A 10,547-nucleotide genomic window follows, 5' to 3' on the forward strand; every position below is an offset into this window, starting at 1 on the left:
AAAAAAAAAACAAACTTAAAATTCTAAAACCTGTATGGAAATTTGAAAATTTAGATTTTTGAACTAAAATATTAAATTTCAATATATAAATTTCAGTTTGTGTTTTTGAAATTTAGAAATTTGAACTAATATATTAACATTCTAAAATCTAAATCATTTTTAGAATTTGAATTGTTAAGTGAACACGGATCATTCATCTCCACATAAATAATGCACATGCTTAAAAAGATCATATATAATTTTCTTTTCATAGACGCATCAAAAGGAAATGCTTTTAGCTGGACTATTTCAATGCATTTTTGTAAAAATTCAACATTTTCTTCCTACCTCTATGGAAATCTTGATTTGAAAAATGCAAGTGGATCCTGCCAAAAAATACCTCCAGGAAAAGATTTAAGATGGATAGGGATAGCTAGACAGGAGTACACATATGAAGATCAAGGTTGGTTTCATTTAAAACTATCTGCTCTATATTCAAAAAATGCTACAGTAAACAAAAGTTTGCGAAAGTAAATCGATATTTACATTTTAATACAGAAATACGTAAATAAAAGTCTTTTAAATACAGTGAGATTTATTTCATTTTCTGACAACAATTCTTAAATGTCATTTTTTTTAAATCAAAAGAAAAGACTATACTTGTCAAAATTTCTAAGTCCCCACTTTTATTTTTTTTTTTTCAAAAAGTTAAAAACCTGAAGGTCAATTTACTAGTTGCTTACAAAATTATCTTTAATTTGAATACTTACCTGTCAAGGCAAATATAATTGTAATCGAATGTGTAACTACTCGACCGTGACCGTTTTAGCGGAACTAGAGGACAACCTAGTCTCCACATGGAAAAACATTCAATAAAAGATTTTTTCTTAAATACGAGGGGTTACCAAATTGTCCGTGGACTAGCGTCATAAAATTAAAACCGCTTTAAGGACATACGCAACGTTCCTTACCTACTGATAGTTTTTCAAGATATTCTAAATTCAAACTTATGATATCATTACATGTTCTTAGATAAAAAATCAGCATGCGTTACCAGGGCTTTTGAAAAGATATCGAATTTTGAAAATATTTCCATTATTCAAATAAAAATGTACAAAAATTATAAAACATGAATTCCAGATTTTTTTTCATCAAAAATTGTTTTAGAAGAGGTGAACAAATCCATATATAGACATTAAAACTATTGCACACAGGTCCTTCATTTAGTGGAACTCTTCAAATCCGGGGAAGATTCACAAAAAGTTCAAACTACGTTGCGTGTGACCCTAAGCACATTAATGAATTTTAAAATATCTAGTAAGCATCATCTTTTCTATCTAAAGAATAAACCATAAATCATAATTTTTAAAAATAAATTAGTGATGTTTTTGTAAGCAATGGTATGTCCAGGCGGCGCAACCTCGAACACGACGTTTTTGCGACCTATGTGTCACTGAGAAAAACTCTTTTGATATGGTCATTTGACATCCAAAAATCCCGTTAAAACAGGTATGTGTCTGGACACAATTTTTCCATAAAATACGAAATTTTAACGTCATTCTGGAAGTTCTATAAAATTTTATCGCAAATTTTACACGGAATGTCCAAACAAATGAGGTCTTGAAAATGACGTCAAAGGGGGGGGGGGTCCGTTTCCAACATTCTATAAAGTTTTGCACCTAAAAAACTGGTATAGACCTAAAATATGTTGAAACTGGCTACAGAAAAATAAAATGCATCCAGACGACTTGTCTTTTAATGTCAAAATAGATTCAGAGAGAAAAAGGGATACACAGTTAATGTCGTTGTGCAGTCAAGGAGTGAAAAATCAATCACGTCAAAAAATGACGTTGATCATGCGTTGTAGATATTGACCTCCCACAAGCAAAAATGCCGTCACAATTAAGCGCGGTTCTCTCCCAATTTATTAATTTATTTGGAATATTATATTCATTGAAGATTAGTGAGGTTATGAACTACGACGCTTCACGCCGGCATATTTCATGAAGCATGATAAATATGCCGGCGTGAAGCGGTGTAGTTTATATATCTCACGAATCTTCAAAAATTAAATTAATTTCTTATATTTACGTTATTTTTCTGATGACTTGTCATAAATTTACACCATTCAACTGTCATCTTTAAAGCAAAATAGTGTGCACTATATATATATTTTTTACGCCAAGTGCGTTATTATGACGTTACAATTGAGATATTCATGCTTAATCGTGGTATAAATGTAATGTAGCTCATGAGAAAATGAAATGCATTTTATTTTTTAAAGAATCATAGGAGAAATTTACTGGAAATGTAAATATTTTAAAATAATTATCATTCACAAAAATAAACTAAACTAACTATCGTAAGTTATATTTAACATCAGAAAAACTTGGCTAAGGTAAGAGTGTGAACACCTGCAAGCTTTGAAATGTGTATTCGCACCGTACAAATGATTGTGTAGTATCACGTTTGCGCAGAAGAGACTGTATTGTTACACTTTAAAAAATGCGTTCTTCATGTGATCAACTAAGTCTACTAAAACACCCTGTAAAAGAACTGTCTGCAATTATATTGAATTTTGATGCTTTTCATATTTAAATATGTATAAACAATTTAAGTTTAAAGAAAAATCCAAAGTTTTCAAAATTACAAAACTTTAAACAGAGCTTAAGAGATACAACCAAACACAGTTGAAAGATAACATTGTTAACTAAGAATCTAAAAAGAATACATTTTGATTTTTAGAAATGACCGGATATTTTATACATTGAGGGTATTCATGGTCTCGGATATAAAGGCGGCTTTGCCATTGCCTTGCCAACTACGTATACGCCTGCGCAAAATCAAACAAGCTCGGATTCGACATGAAATATTCCCAATGAGACGTCCAAGGTTATTTTGGGAATAATTTCTATTCTTTTTACAGTGCTTCAGCAAGTTCTTTGGCATTGACAGGATGTTGTTGACTTTGGCGTAGCCACTTTCCACGCATGTACCAGACGATCGCGAGCTCGATGGAGAAAGCTGGTCATAATAATAAGTTTATATTCTGATTTTAGTGATAAGCCCTACCTCTGCCACATTTGGCATTGTCATTTTGAAAAATGAAACTGCAGTCAGAAGTCAATAGGCATAACATACGGTGCCAAGATGTTGTCCCGGTAGTACTGCCCTGTGATACCTCAAGCAACAACATGCAATTCTGTTTTGCAAGGAACATGATGCCTTCCCACCATTACAGTCCACTCTAATACATGTACGTAGAGATCATGTCTAATAAGTTAACGTCATGGAAAGGTTCGTTTCGTCAGCGTTTAAATCGTCTGAGTCTGCATGTCAAGGAATATTAACGAAGTCCACAATATGAACGTGGACTCATCAAAGAGCATAACATGGTTTCGTCAACAAGTATTGATTGTGACATGACCATTGGAATCAGGCCCTAATGTGACGATTCCTTAACCTGAAAATAATACGAGAACGTCAGCTTTGCTAGGTGGGTCTGTACAGTCGACTCCTGATGGTCTCGTAACTTACTACATGTAGTAAGCCAGTATCCCCTAAATAAATAAAAGAGGAATAATATTTTTTGACACAGATAAAAATGCTTTAATTTTTCAAGGTAAAGAAATTAAATCAGTATTGCTCACAAAAGCCAAAATAAATAAATAAATAAATATATTTTCATAATTTTATCAATATGTTGTGTCTAGTTATTAAATGTTTTTAATCAGCCTTTATTAATAAGAACAGCAATTTTTTGCACGGAAGTTTCGCCAGTGGTGTGTATACACAGTTAAACACAGGCAACTGTCAAGCCTGAGCTGAAAAACCTCCCAAATCACATAGAATATACAAAAAATACACAAACACAGTAGCAGGTGTCTTCGCGGCACGTGTCTCTACTTGTGACACGTGCGGACAGGTGCCCGTGACTACGAGGCTCATCGCAGTTCGCAGTTCGCAAACTATCTCCATATGTATAAAACCACAATGAAAATTAGAATGAAATTCGGAAATTCGGTTTGTGACCTCACATTGTGAAATGACGTCACTATGTAGGTCACTTGTGCCGAAAAATGGTTGTGTCATTCGAACTCGTTCAACAAACGACTGTACAATTTATTGTATATCTTAGAAATCCCTCTGCAGTATCATTTAATAATTTGTACACAGTTTATTAACTAAAGATATATGAGTTTCTATAAATTCGATTAATGATTGGATTGATCTTTGTCATCTTGCCCAGAAAAGCAAGTTTAAAAAGATATGTGTTTTTAATTAAGCAATTTGTTATCAAAGACCTCCAATTTACACTTTGAAAAAATAGTTGAATATTTGAACAATAATATAATTATTAAATACCAAAGATATCGTTTACGTTAGATTTTAAACATATTATATATGATAAAAAGGAGGCATCCATTCTCTATCCACCTTGAACAAAGGTCTCTCCAGAGACAGAAGATTTGTGTTTAAATGGTCGCCATGCTTATTTTTGGATAGGATATTCTTATCCACCCATTCTGTTGCCGATATTTGACCATTTCTGACAAATTAACTGTTCTTGTTATAAAAATTAACTCACATGGAAAGAAGTATAAAACTCAGAAAAATCTTTCAACTTTTGTGACAGAACGCTACGGAAGGGGTCCCGTGACCGCCAATATCACGCGATTCGCGAATGCGTAGGACGGTGGTTGATGTTTATTAAATTCGGAGAGGATTAATTTAAAATATAATCAACATTGAAACCAAATATTGCTTCTTTTATGGAAGTCATTCAGTTAGTTCGCGAAATTTTTGTTCACCCCTCATATACAACGCGATTTCGTATCCTTTTGTATATGTGATTATTTTGATCACAAACAACAGTATATCATACCGTTTTAAAGACTTTGTTTACAGAATATTATTTAATTACTTTTATCGGTCCAGTCCCTGTCTAGCACTCTAGCACATAAGGAGGTCTAGCACATAAGGAGTTCTTCAAATAAAAAAATTCATAGTTCCCAATTGATTAGATTTAGTCAAGAGTCTTACTAGTCATATTGCATTTCCATTTAAATTTTACTTAATATTGATGAGCTAGATTGGTCTACTTTTTTTTCAATTCCAGTTAAGATCAGTGAGCAAAGTCATAATTCCTCGCACCAACATCAAATCAACTTTGTTTTATCGAAATAATTTAGTTCTTCACAGAAATTATCTTTTCAAGTTATAAAATCATTGTACAATTGACGTCCATTCTTTTTTAGCTCACCTGAGCCGAAGGCTCAAGTGAGCTTTTCCGATCACATTTTGTCCGTCGTCCGTCCGTCTGTCTGTCTAGCTGTCCGTCTGGCCGTCTGTAAACTTTTCACATTTTCGACTTCTTCTCAAGAACCACTGTGCCAATTTTGACCAAACTTGGTACAAAGCATCCTTGGGTGAAGGGAAATTTAAATTATTAAAATAAAGGGCCAAGTCCCCTCACAAGAGGAGATAATCAAGAAAAGACAAAAATAGGGTAGGGTCATTAAAAAATCTTCTTCTCAAGAACCACTGGGCCAGAAAAGCTGAAACTTATGTGGAAGCATCCTGGGGTAGTGTAGATTCTAAATTGTTCAAATCATGACCCCCGGGGGAAGGGCGGGGCCATTATAGGCTATCAAACTTTTACATAGAAATATATAGGAAAAATCTTTGAAAATCTTCTTCTCAAGAACCACTAGGCCAGAAAAGCTGAAACTTATGTGGAAGCATCCTGGTATAGTGTGGATTCTAAATTGTTCAAATCATGACCCCCAGGGGAAGGGTGGGGCCACAATGGGGAATCAAAGTTTTACATAGGAATATATAGGAAAAATCTTTGAAAATCTTCTTTTCAAGAACCACTTGGCCAGAAAAGCTGAAACTTATGTGGAAGCATCCTGGTATAGTGTGGATTCTAAATTGTTCAAATCATGACCCCCAGGGGAAGGGTGGGGCCACAATGGGGAATCAAAGTTTTCCATAGGAATATATAGGAAAAATCTTTGAAAATCTTCTTCTCAAGAACCACTGGGCCAGAAAAGCTGACACTTATGTGGAAGCATCCTGGGGTAGTGTAAATTCTAAATTTTTAAAACCATGACCCCCGGGGGAAGGGCGGGGCCACAATGGGGAATCAAAGTTTTACATAGGAATATATAGGAAAAATCTTTGAAAATCTCCTTCTCAATAACCACTAGGCCAGAAAAGCTGAAACTTATGTGGAAGCATCCGTGGGTAGTGTAGATTCTAAATTGTTCAAATCATGACCTCCGGGGGAAGGGAGGGGCCACAATGGGGAATCAAAGTTTAACATAGAAATATATAGGAAAAATCTTTGAAAATCTTCTTAAGAACCACCGTGCCAGAAAAGTTGAAACTTATTTGCACATGGAAGGATCCTGGGGTAGTGTAGATTTCAAAATGTCTGAATTATGATCAGTGGGGTAGGGTGGGGAGGAATTATGTATTACAAGGAGGAAATCTGGTAAAGAACAGAATGGTCAAAGCTTCTCAGGTGAGCGATGTGGCCCATGGGCCTCTTGTTAATAAACTCTTAATGTTTAACTTTCACTTACTACTATTAATATATTAAATTTAAAAGATTATGATATATATGTATTCCACTTTCGTATTGTGCAGATAAAATTTTCATTTGAAACCTGAAAGGGTTACAGTTTAATGTCTGATTGAAATTGATTTTCAGTTTTGTCATCTGTAAAAAGAAGAGACAAACAGACTGTTTGAACAAAAAAGTGAAAGTCGGTGTTCATAACCATTTGATCACTTCTGAGCATTTAATTTCCCTGTCCCCTGCAGCATAGTATCATACGATATACATTCGAGGATTGTTCGGAAAGTTTTTGGACTTCTGTCATGTTTTTATTAAAATATTATTCCAACAACAAAATCAAAAGATTTATATTAAAAAAAATAATAGTACATTGTATCATGATTTCTTTTCAAACTAACCCAGAATTAAATACCGAAAAATCGGATCGCTGTGCAGGTCAAGATTTAGTAATTTACAACATCATTGAAATACATAAGTGCTTCAGAGTTGCACAGTTAAGTGGTAAAAGAAATTATTATACCTCTACTGATTTTTTCCTATATAAAAAGTAAGGCAGTAAAATGTGAATAATTCCCTAGAAATTTCAGTGAATGGACTGAATCCTCCTGGGTTACTAAAATGAGCAAATCCCTGCTTCAGAAGCTAATTCCCCGGTTATCCGTAATCCTATCGATTTTACTTTTGTATCGGACTAATTCCCCGTGCGTTAGTTTTGAAGCTAATTCCCTTCCATTCGTAATACTCTATATGTATTGGTATTATAAAACAGTTAAAAAGTATATCATTGAGGGAGTTAGGAAGAATCCAGTTCCCCTCGACAAAGATTATATTCCTCGGCGCCGGACTTTACCTGTAAACCAACACATTGATGAAGGAATCATACAATAAAAACACTTGAAAAATAAACGCTAAGTGACAGGGATAGGATTTTGATAAGTGGTTATTTGATTATACTGTGTGAAATGTATAAGGATAGTATTTTTTAAAATTCTTGACGCTATGTTTTCGACGTTACATTGACGTTAAGTATGCTAGGTGGTTATAATACACCTTGATTTTAAAATAAAGTAAATTGATTTCCATCAAATCGAATGGAATGAAACTCAACAGAACAAATATTTTACACATAGTGTGCTTATTTTAAATTTCTTGAATGTAATGAAAAGAAGATTGACATCATCCACGCATTTTTCGAACAACCCTCGTACATGTTTGAGTATCGTCAAAAGATATTTCCTCAAAAAATATTAATATGTATATTCTAAAACATAAAAAATGATACTAATTAGGTATTCAAACAAAGACAGTTCTAAGACGTTGCAGCAACCACTAATGATAAAAAACCGCTTAATCGTTACTGTTAAATAATATGATCATACGACAATCATATATTTACGTATTTGAGGAACGTCAAAAGATATACCAAAAGGAAAAAGAAACGCTGGGTTGCATAATATTCGAAATTTTTTTGACGGTTGAGTTACCCGTTGTTGCCTTTTTTATTAATTAGGCAATTCGAAAACCAGACACCATGGAACTTACTTAAACTGTTACCAGATTGCTAGAAATTTGAATCGTCTCTAAATATCGGTATTGAAAACCGATGTGTATACCTCAAGTGCATCAAATGGTGCAACAAGATTTGATGACAAGCTAGTCGTCATCACACTGCACGTATTTAGCGTTTTCCCTACGTAACGTCATACATTTTACTGTTGAGTAATTCTGAACACAGATTTTGGTGCATAGTTACTAAATTTCTCATCTGACCAAATTTCCTAATTTTCGGTCTTGCGGTCAAAATATTTCGAATATAATGCTACCCTGCGTTTCTGTTTCCTTTCAGTGTACTAAAGCCAATGAATATATTCAATTCATTCATTCATTTATCAAAGCTTCTTTTTTTGAAAGGATGGACTATAGAAGAAAATGAACACAAATATTTTCAACTCTGTCAAAGATGTTTGAAAAACGGGAGTTGTTATTTTTCTCAATGTAATAGCACGATAAAGACCAAAGTAGATTGTTCAAACAAAATGACGACAGAAATAACTCATGCGGGAAATGTTTCGATGAGTAAGGAACGAACAACATCTTTAACTATAACAACGCATTTCATGGAAAACCACACAGCAACCCCAAAAACATCAGTGCTAACAGCAGCAGAAACAAATCCTCAAGAGACGACATTCAATGAAAGGACCAGTACAATACTTCAGGAACAGACATTTTCAGAGAGCTCAGGAAGACCGAACAATGAGCAACATTTGATTGGTATATAATGCACTACTATATTAATTTCAAAACGTCACGGTTTAACGATGAATCGTTTTTTATAAACTTTTGCATAATTTGTTAAAGAATATAAGACATGTAACTGAAATATATGTTTAAGGGTTCTGAAAATGCACACTGTTTATTTGCAGATGACGATGGTACTGTGAGCAGTTTGATTCCTATCATTCTAGGAATTGTGTTACCGGCATCCGCGATTATATTGCTAATAATATATATCAGGTATTTATAGTTTACCTGCCACAATATTAAAGATATAATGTTAAACACGTTAAAACGTGATCACACATGATTTGCTAGAAATACATTAATTTTACAGAATACACGTATTTGTTATTTAATCTTTGACAACAATGAAGTAAAATTATTCAGCGGATTGAAGGAAATGTACGTTAAAAGAAACATAATTATTCTAAATATTGTATGTTCAAATGGAACAAGTTACGTGTATGATAAGCATATACCGCGGTAGTTTCAGAAAAAAAATTAATACGTATGTTCTCAATAACTCATAAAAAAGCTGTTTTCTATTCCACGCATAACCAGTTAGGTAGAGTAAAGTTAATTCACAGTAATTATTTGTGTTTCAAATAAACGATGCATACCACAAATAATTTTCTTATCTTCCGAATGAAAGAATTACTCTACAATTTTCCCCAGAATTTGCAGTGTTTGGTTCTAATTAGTAGTATATAGGGGGACATTATACCCCACTTTTTGAGGTTCAAAATTGAGGTTCAGTGTAGACCAGGAAGGTAATTAGGGAGGACCGTAACAGGAAGTCAATAAGTAGTATCAATGCGAGGATTAGAATGATGAACAACCTTTCTTCGTTATTAATTTGATTTCATTTGATTTATGAAGATATCCAACACAATTTGCACACTGTGGTTAATTAAAAGAATTGGTGATCAAAAAATTGATTTTGATTAAGATGAAAAAGTGTATAAGATTTTTAAATGAAGTGATAATAATTAACATTCCTTACGAGGACCGTAAAGGAGAGTGGATGATGTTAGCTATAGACAGATGTCGGTTTAAGACACGAATCGAGAGAGTTTCCCCAATGATTGATTTAGTTGCTCAAGAAACATTTAAAACTTATATCGAGTAACATAAATGGAAATCCATGTATTCAGACCGGAAAACGATTACACCCGTAAACAAAAATATTGTACAAGTCAGCATTAACACACAATGTGATGAAGGACAACCCATCAATTCCGGTCTAGCAAGATGAATACATTATGAATCGGATATGACGACCATCCTATTCCGTTTCCGGAACGGACTTTAGTGTTCCGTCATTTGACCAGCAGTATTCACGGTGACAACATGTTTTCTTCTTGCTGTAAGTTATCGTTAGAAAATGGGCGCTTCGTGGAGGTATACACGACGAAAGACAACGAATACAGAGTAGATCTACGCGAATGGGAATCCGATCGATATCCTAGCCGCAAGGGAATAAGTTTAAAACCAGACATTTTTAAAACATGGACAATGGCTTTAGACATGATTGATAACGCTTTGAACAAGAATGAAGAGTTACATTACCACATGGGATCCAACATTTTTTGCACAATTAAAAAGGACAATCCATGTGTGGACATTCGCCAGTACTGGCAACCAGTAGGCCAAGAACCACTTGCTCCAACGAAAAGGGGACTTTGTCTTCGCTCGATCGAGT

The 10,547-nt window shown here is 34.0% G+C and overlaps 1 long non-coding RNA gene across 1 annotated transcript; it reads left to right on the forward strand.

The window, feature by feature from the left end:
• Positions 1-387: 387 nt before the first annotated feature.
• On the forward strand, positions 388-9,078 carry LOC134275740 (uncharacterized). Its single transcript, XR_009993891.1, has 3 exons — positions 388-442; positions 8,477-8,839; positions 8,992-9,078. It is a non-coding gene; the product is annotated as an uncharacterized LOC134275740 (long non-coding RNA).
• Positions 9,079-10,547: the final 1,469 nt, after the last annotated feature.

The sequence above is a fragment of the Saccostrea cucullata genome, unplaced genomic scaffold (assembly GCF_032062105.1).
Source record: "Saccostrea cucullata isolate Sc308-1 unplaced genomic scaffold, CSIRO_AGI_Scuc_v1 ctg7417, whole genome shotgun sequence".
NCBI classification, from domain to species: Eukaryota; Metazoa; Mollusca; class Bivalvia; order Ostreida; family Ostreidae; genus Saccostrea; species Saccostrea cuccullata.